The 9325-nt window shown below is 43.9% G+C and overlaps 1 long non-coding RNA gene across 1 annotated transcript; it reads left to right on the top strand.

The window, feature by feature from the left end:
- The first annotated feature begins 321 nt into the window (after positions 1 to 321).
- Positions 322 to 1772, top strand: LOC143768926 (uncharacterized). Its single transcript, XR_013214123.1, has 2 exons — positions 322 to 472; positions 1165 to 1772. It is a non-coding gene; the product is annotated as an uncharacterized LOC143768926 (long non-coding RNA).
- The last annotated feature ends 7553 nt before the right edge of the window (positions 1773 to 9325 follow it).

Raw genomic sequence — 9325 nt, forward strand, 5'->3', positions numbered from 1 at the left:
TTATCCCATTCACTTTCCCTTTTATTCCCTTATATTATATTTCCCATCACGTATTTTGTAGGTTAGAATTTGGGTATTTGAATCTATTCTTCACACATAAGTGTGGCACATTTCTTTTCCTGTGGCCATATTAGAGTAATTACGGTCTACTCCCCTCCCTCCTCTTCTTAGTAGCGGTGTGCGCTTCCCGAGTCTCCGGCTGGTGAGTCTCCATGGCGACGCGTCCTGTTCGTTGCCTGTGCCTCCTCCCTCTCTGACGCGTCAGTGTGGGATGCGGACTGGTGACGTGAGACGCCGGTCTGTGTTGATGTCATTTCCGGCTCTGACAACGGAAGCGCCGCACACATGCCGCTGCCACCACTGATTCTTAAGGTATATTAGGACGCAAATTAACATCTTTCACTTATACGAAATATCCCCAAGGAAGAAGCTAAACGCGAAACATGCATCGGGGTCTGCGCTGCATATACAGGTCATGTATTGTCTCTCTCCCTGAGCCTTTTGTATTTACTTACAGCTGCACTTTGCTTCATTGCTAACATTGGCTGCTAACATCATTATGTCACTTGGCACTTTACTTTTTTGCCCCTAATGAGGATAGCGTTGCCTTATGGATGGTATTTTCTGAAGAAATAGCCCCTATATTTTCACTTAGTTGCACTTTATATTATAAATATGGGATATATATGAAATATAATCTTTGTCACTAGGCACTTTATTTGTACCTTATCCTGGGTTTGCGCTGCCCCCTATGGGTCAATACTCTTTACTTCAGCGTCCAATGAGTAATAATAACATCTGTCTGTATATTATGCAGCACTAGGCTATTGATTATATTTTTTAGTCATTTTCTATTTATTGTATTTTGGCATACAGACTTTTTGTGATATATCTCTATATATGCACTTGTTATTTTGAGATAGATATCTATTAGTCCAGGTGCATTTCGTGCCTGATGTGTACTACAATATATTATCACATTATCACTCTTTGGTATCTATTTATTATGAAAAGGCTGTATAGGCATTTTTGCATGGAGGGCATGGCTCTGTATTAGCAGCTATTTTGAATTGTATTTCTCCGTTTTGATTGTGTATATGTTATGTGTAATAAAATATATAATTTTTATCCTTAATTGGCATCTGCTTCCATTTTGGTTTATAGGAGTTATACATGGACGCAGTTCCCCATTCTTCTTCTGAACAAAGAAGAACCCAGCCCCAGCAGGCAACACTGACTTCCTGATGAACCCTATTGCCAGATTTTCTTGGATGTATTGAGACATAGCCTCCATCTCCGGGAGAGATAACGGATAAACTCAACCCCATGGAGGCTCAGCACCAGGCAAGAGATCAATAGGACAGTCATAGGGGCGGTGAGGCGGAAGGGTCTCCGCCGCTTTTTTGGAGAACATGTCCGCATGAGACCAGTATTGTTTGGGGAGAGAGGATAGATCTGCGGTACCTCTGTAGTTATAGAAGGGTTAATAGTTTGCCTTTAAGTGCCTCTTGCCTTTAATTGCTAGAATTACTAGAATCTGTTAACGCAGTAGTCTGATGGTCTCCCCTTCAAGGAGACTACACTTCTTATCATGTATGTTCTCAATAGTCAGTCACAACATGTTATTTGGTACGGTGTGAGGAATAAAGGTCAGTATGACCCTGGGTGATGGTGGGGGCTACATGAGTTACATTGAAATACATTTTGTGTAAATGGTATAAAACATTGCTTTGGCTTTTAATATATCAGATAAAAGTGACTTGCTCACAGGATATGTGTGAGGTGTCCTTTGTCTCCAAGCGCGCTTGTAAAATAAAGGGCGTAATTCCACAATTAGGCCTCACTGGTAATCTGGCGTGCTGACATTTGGGTCAGAATGAAAACAGCTACGACACAACCTGAATGCACTCCCTTTGACACCTACCCTCACAAGACTCACCCCATCCCAAAATTCTGCCTGAAGACCACTCGATATGTGGAGAGTGGTACCGTAACCAAGGTATCCCCAACAGGACCTCATCAATACCCTCAGGTATGACGAGCAGAGATATTGTCTCCTGATGGGATGTCGACATGGACAGAGTAAAAGGAATGGTCTGGTGAGTTATCTGTGAAGGCAGTGTCGACCCATTCACCACTCATACCGTAATTGGTTGCGCTAGCATAACCAGGGGTATTGCGTGATGTTGGGCAAAGGCGGAAGACATGAAATTGCCCTCCGCCCCAGAATCCACGCAGAGCTCTACTGAGTGGGAGATGAGCCAATAATATTTGTCACCGAATACCACTAGAGGCAGAAGTCTCCTCGACCGCTGGGAACATCTGGTGGCAAGATGTCCAGACTGCTGGCAAACATGACAGACCTTGGATACCCAAGCGGTCCGGGACTTAGAATCTGCTCGTGACACCTCCCTGGCCTCATGTGACTCAGGAACCAGGACCGGAGATTCCAGAGGTCTGGCGAAGGTGGGAGCCAGCCGAAACCTCTGCCTACACTGGGCTCGCTCTAACCTCCGCTCGTAACAACGAAGGTCAATACGGGTAGAGACAGTAACTCCTCCAGTGTGGCTGGAATCTCCCTAGTGGCCAGGGCGTCCTTAATGTGATCAGCCAGCCCCCTCCGAAATATGGGGATAAGGGCTTTATCCGACCACTCCAGCTCTGAAGCTAAAGTTCGGAAACGGATGGCAAATTAGCTGACCAAGTACTCACCCTGAGTTAACGCCAGCAGTTGGAGCGCCGTATCATGGGTGACTTGAGGTCCTAGGAAGTCCTGTTTCAGAGTGCTCAGAAACAACGGAGCACTCTGCACCACATGATCGCCACGCTCCCACAGCGGCGCAGCCCATTCCAACGCCCTGTCCGACAAGAGGGACACAATAAATCCCACCTTAGCCCGCTATGTGGGAAAACGTGCAGCCAGAAGCTCAAGGTGAATAGAGCACTGACTCACGAATCCCCTACAAGATCTGCTTTCTCCAGAAAATTTTTTGGGGAGCGGGAGGCGCAAAAATGTCGGAACAGGGGTGGCAGTGGACAAGGTTGCTGCAGCCACACTAGCAGCCTGTACAGCAACTGCGGAAATATCCACAGCTGAGGTTGAGCTCTCGAGAGCCGCCAACCTACCCTCCAGCTGCTGGATATACCGCAAAGATTGCTGTATGTCCGCCATTTACTAGCCAGACCCTGGCGCTAGTATTATGTTAGGGCTAGCGGAACGCACCTAAAGAATGTATATATTTTATTAGGATAGATGCGTTCACAGCCCGGGGTCCACCGTGCAGGAGAACCTGCTGCTAGCAAATAGCGGAACTAAATGGCGGTGTTAGCTAACTCTGTTACTTCACAGAGCAGCCGTGAACACAAAGCACTGCGCCCTGTTAGACTCCACAGAGGCACAGGCTAACTGTCTAAACAAGAACAGTGGTCAGTGGTCTTGCTTGCACACGAAACTCCTCGCCGGAGGTGCCAGCATTCTAGGGGCTTATTTCAGCCGGGTCCCTGAACACACTCATACAAGACCACACTGGCGCAAAGTACATAAATAAAAACAATACTAGCACATGGCCATGCGAGCCTTAAATAGTTGCAGCACGTACAGGACCTTCCAAGAAGGACCAATGAGTGGCTGCCACAGAGTGTGAGCACCTACAGGACCTTAGCTGCAGTGTCTGATCATGTGACCCTCGATCTCCACTGAGAGATCTTACTCTGGGCATGCTCAGAATGAGAAAAGCAGGACTTAGTCCCATAAGCGTCTGCTCGCTGCTGCCCAGCACTGACTTCAATGGCAGAAGCAGGAAAAGCAGCAGCAGCAACTCTCTGTACAGATTCAGACTGAGTGAGACGCTGGGACCAACGTCTCTGCTGAGCAGACTCCACTGCGGCAGGAGAAAAATGGGAGACTGCAGCGGAGATGGCCCGAGCTTCCCCATGTGCAGAGATGGGAACTCGACCCCTAACACACACTGGCAAATCTGTGGGTTTAGAATTTTTTGGATGCTAAATAGTGCTGTATAGAATTTGAGTATCACACAGCCAAAAAGAAAGTACATCGGCCTCCAATGCCCAAACTTGGAGCACAGAGATATATGACGGCTGTAACGGAAATTCCACACTGGAAAATCTATGGCCTTGGAATTTTTTTTTATGTGAAAAAGCGCTATATAGAATTTGAGTATCATACAGCCAAAAAAAAAGTACACTGGCCTCCGATGCCCAAACTTGGAGCACAGAGATATATGACGGCTGTAACGGAAATGCCAGACTGGCAAATCTGTGGCTTTTGAATTTTTTTTTTATGTGAAATAGCGCTATATAGAATTTGAGTATCATACAGCCAAAAAAAAAGTACACTGGCCTCCGATGCCCAAACTTGGAGCACAGAGATATATGACGGCTGTAACGGAAATTCCACACTGGAAAATCTGTGGCCGTTCAATTTTTTTATGCTAAATAGCGCTGTATAGAATCTGAGTATCACACAGCCAAAAAATAACGACACCGCCTCCAATGCCCAAAGTTGGAGCACAGAGATACAGTGGGGCAAAAAAGTATTTAGTCATTCAGCAATAGTGCAAGTTCCACCACTTAAAAAGATGAGAGGCGTCTGTAATTTACATCATAGGTAGACCTCAACTATGGGAGACAAACTGAGACAAAAAAATCCAGAAAATCACATTGTCTGTTTTTTTATCATTTTATTTGCATATTATGGTGGAAAATAAGTATTTGGTCAGAAACAAAATTTCATCTCAATACTTTGTAATATATCCTTTGTTGGCAATGACAGAGGTCAAACGTTTTCTGTAAGTCTTCACAAGGTTGTCACACACTGTTGTTGGTATGTTGGCCCATTCCTCCATGCAGATCTCCTCTAGAGCAGTGATGTTTTTGGCTTTTCGCTTGGCAACACGGACTTTCAACTCCCTCCAAAGGTTTTCTATAGGGTTGAGATCTGGAGACTGGCTAGGCCACTCCAGGACCTTGAAATGCTTCTTACGAAGCCACTCCTTCGTTGCCCTGGCGGTGTGCTTTGGATAATTGTCATGTTGAAAGACCCAGCCACGTTTCATCTTCAATGCCCTTGCTGATGGAAGGAGGTTTGCACTCAAAATCTCACGATACATGGCCCCATTCATTCTTTCATGTACCCGGATCAGTCGTCCTGGCCCCTTTGCAGAGAAACAGCCCCAAAGCATGATGTTTCCACCACCATGCTTTCAAGTAGGTATGGTGTTTGATGGATGCAACTCAGTATTCTTTTTCCTCCAAACATGACAAGTTGTGTTTCTACCAAACAGTTCCAGTTTGGTTTCATCAGACCATAGGACATTCTCCCAAAACTCCTCTGGATCATCCAAATGCTCTCTAGCAAACTTCAGACGGGCCCGGACATGTACTGGCTTAAGCAGTGGGACACGTCTGGCACTGCAGGATCTGAGTCCATGGTGGCGTAGTGTGTTACTTATGGTAGGCCTTGTTACATTGGTCCCAGCTCTCTGCAGTTCATTCACTAGGTCCCCCCGCGTGGTTCTGGGATTTTTGCTCACCGTTCTTGTGATCATTCTGACCCCTTGGGGTGGGATTTTGCGTGGAGCCCCAGATCGAGGGAGATTATCAGTGGTCTTGAATGTCTTCCATTTTCTAATTATTGCTCCCACTGTTGATTTCTTCACTCCAAGCTAGTTGGCTATTGCAGATTCAGTCTTCCCAGCCTGGTGCAGGGCTACAATTTTGTTTCTGGTGTCCTTTGACAGCTCTTTGGTCTTCACCATAGTGGAGTTTGGAGTCAGACTGTTTGAGGGTGTGCACAGGTGTCTTTTTATACTGATAACAAGTTTAAACAGGTGCCATTACTACAGGTAATGAGTGGAGGAAAGAGGAGACTCTTAAAGAAGAAGTTACAGGTCTGTGAGAGCCAGAAATCTTGATTGTTTGTTTCTGACCAAATACTTATTTTCCACCATAATATGCAAATAAAATGATAAAAAAACAGACAATGTGATTTTCTGGATTTTTATTTCTCAGTTTGTCTCCCATAGTTGAGGTCTAACTATGATGTAAATTACAGACGCCTCTCATCTTTTTAAGTGGTGGAACTTGCACTATTGCTGACTGACTAAATACTTTTTTGCCCCACTGTATATGACGGCTGTAACGGAAATTCCACACTGGCAAATCTGTGGCCTTTGAATTTTTTTTATGCAAAATAGCACTGTATAGAATTTGAGTATCACACAGCCAGAAAATAAGGACACCGGCCTCCAATGCCCAAACTTGGAGCAGAGAGAAATATGACAGCTGTAACGGAAATCCCACACTGGCATATCTGTGGCCTTGGAATTTTTTTTATGCTAAATAGTGCTGTATAGAATTTGAGTATCACACAGCCAAAAAGTAAGTACACCGGCCTCCAATGCCCATACTTGGAGCACAAAGATATGATGGCTGTAACTGAAATACCACACTGGCAAATCTGTGGCCTTTTAATTTTTGTGGATGCAAAATAGCGCTGTATAGAATTTGAGTATCACACAGCCAAAAAATAAGTACACCTGCCTTCAATGCCCAAACTTGGAGCACAGAGAGATATGATGGCTGTAACGGAAATACCACAATATCAAATCTGTGGCTGTCACGAATCCACACCGCTGCCACCAATATGTCACGATTCAGACCGTGACCGTCACCCCTACATCACGGATCGGGGTGACTTTAGGCCCACAGACGGCTATCACATGTGCAGGGGGCTTATCTTAGTTATCCCTCCACTGCTACAATGTGATGAAAAACACACACAAGGCTATTGACCTCTTAGTTTACAGCAGGTGCTTTTTTTAGGTATCCCACTGCTCTTTAATATACCACGAACTGCACGGATTTATGTATATCCCGCTTACAGTTCCACTTGAAACTTGCAGCTCTCTGGCGCCCACCTTACTCTCAGGTCAGATTAGGTACTGCACTTAGGGTAATTTGTCGCCAAAAAGGCTGCCTGCTATGTACTGGCTATTGGGCACCCTGCAACGAGGCAATATAAATACTCCCACTCAGGCAGGAACAATAATTATCAATGCCGCAGTCACTACAACGACACCCAAAGGCCCGCACACGGGATGCTGTCACCAGCTTCGATTAAACGGGTCCGAAGCTAATCCAAAACAGTAGCGTAATTCCCTTCAGAAGGCTTAAGGTACATTTTAGAACAGGAGAACGGAAACTAGTAATTTATATATTTTACTCCGAAAAAAGGCAGTGTTTATCTAAAAATATTACAAGGATGTTACAAAATGAGACAATTGAAATATACAAGGTAATTATAAAATAAAGGTTTTAAATTTGAAAAGGTAACACTCACATGGTCTCAGGACATTGGAGGCAACCAAGCTAGTGGATGGAGTTCCCATATGTCCCAATGCATCAGGACTGGCAGTCAGGGCTCCGCAGGGAAAAACTAACTGCTGGAAACCTGGCAGAAACTTATAACCCACAGCCCGTGACATCACTAAAGGGGTTGAGTTAGGATCGCCCTCCTCCTTCCTCAGCTGTACAGTTTTCTCCAACCATTCTTATGACTGTCATATCTTCGCTGGAGAATCTGGCAGAGTCATAACACACCCCTCACTCAACTTGTATTAAGATTTTTCAAGTATATATTGTTCGGCGCAAAAAGCGGCAATATTAGGGGAGAAAAGATTCTTTGCAGCTGCAAAACAGGACAAAAGCCACCAATATTGTCAACAGTAGAAAATATAAAACCTTAGGTTTGTTTTGCGCTATGCAAATAATCTCCACCTTCTGATGAAAAAAAAACAACACAACTTTCTGTTTTCTATAAAGTTGACAGATTTTTTATATGTATAAATCAGTATCATGCAACTGTTAGCAGCAAGTCCACCCACGTAAATTAAAATCAACACGAAAATATAAAAATGGTTGCTATAAAAACAAACCCCCAATCTTGCTTTGACTATATAACAATTATTTTAAGTATCGCAAGTTCATTAGCAGTTTAATATAGTAAACTGTCAGTACCTCCTTAGACAATGGTGTCAGTCTCCGAAGTGGAGGTGCAGTCCCAGATGCTGTCCAGATAAAATCCGAAGTGGAAGAAAAAAATCGTTGGTAAACACTGGGATTTGCTTAAAGGGGATACAATAATTGGGGACAAGATACCATCCAACCCCAGGTTTATTTTTACTAAAAGTCAGAATCTGGGAAATGTGATTGCCCCCTCAATACCTACCTACAACCAGAAAGTAGGCTCCTCCTCTTTAATTGGGAGAAAGAAACCTGGCTTTATCCCATGCTATAATTGTGGAATGTGTAAATCACTCAAAATGAGAAAAACAATGCACCATCTCAAATGGGAAGATAGAATTTAAAATCCATGATTTCATCACCTGTACCACTACAGGGGTGATTTATTCCCTTAAATGTCCTTGTGGGAAATTGTATGTGGGGCGGACGAAAGGCCAATGAATGTAAGAGTGTATGAACACCTTAGAAACATCAAAAAGAAATTCTGTAGACATCCACTTTCTAAGCATTTTGCTGATCATCACGATGGACGGGTGAAAGGCATTATAATCACTGGCTTAGAAATTATAAAACCAGATTGGCGGAAAGGTGATTATATTAAAAAAATGTCCAGAGCCGAAAGCAGGTGGATTTTTAATCTGGACACCCTGAGGCCGATTGGCTTAAACAGCGAGGTTGAACTGTTTGCATTTACTTAATGAAGCTTTTTTTTTTTTTTTTTTTTTACCTGGAGTAGACATAGAAATTGTATATAAGAAAGTCTTTTGATGACAGTGGACCATCCCTGACGAAGAAGACCGTGATCTTCGAAACGCATAGGAACTGGTCCACACAGCGTTCCTTACTTTGGATGACCACGTGATCACCTACGTCACGCAAGGTCCTGTTCCGGCGTCTGCAGCGCCACAGGCTCCAAGCGTGCACCGGCTTCTAGTGCGCACCATCAGTGAGTACGCTTAGGAGGTGTTAGTCACCAGCCGGGACTACACTCCTGAAGAAACATTTCTTCCACTTCGGATTTTATCTGGACAGCATCTGGGACTGCACCTCCACTTCGGAGACTGACACCATTGTCTAAGGAGATACTGACTAGCGTTACACATTTTACTATATTAAACTGCTAATGAACTTGCGATACTTAAAATAATTGTTATATAGTCAAAGCAAGATTGGGGGGTTTGTTTTTATAACAACCATTTTTATATTTTCGTGATGATTTTAATTTACGTGGGTGGACTTGCTGCTAACAGTTGCATGATACTGATTTATACATATAAAAAAG

Source organism: Ranitomeya variabilis, chromosome 4 (assembly GCF_051348905.1).
Source record: "Ranitomeya variabilis isolate aRanVar5 chromosome 4, aRanVar5.hap1, whole genome shotgun sequence".
Lineage (NCBI taxonomy): Eukaryota > Metazoa > Chordata > Amphibia > Anura > Dendrobatidae > Ranitomeya > Ranitomeya variabilis.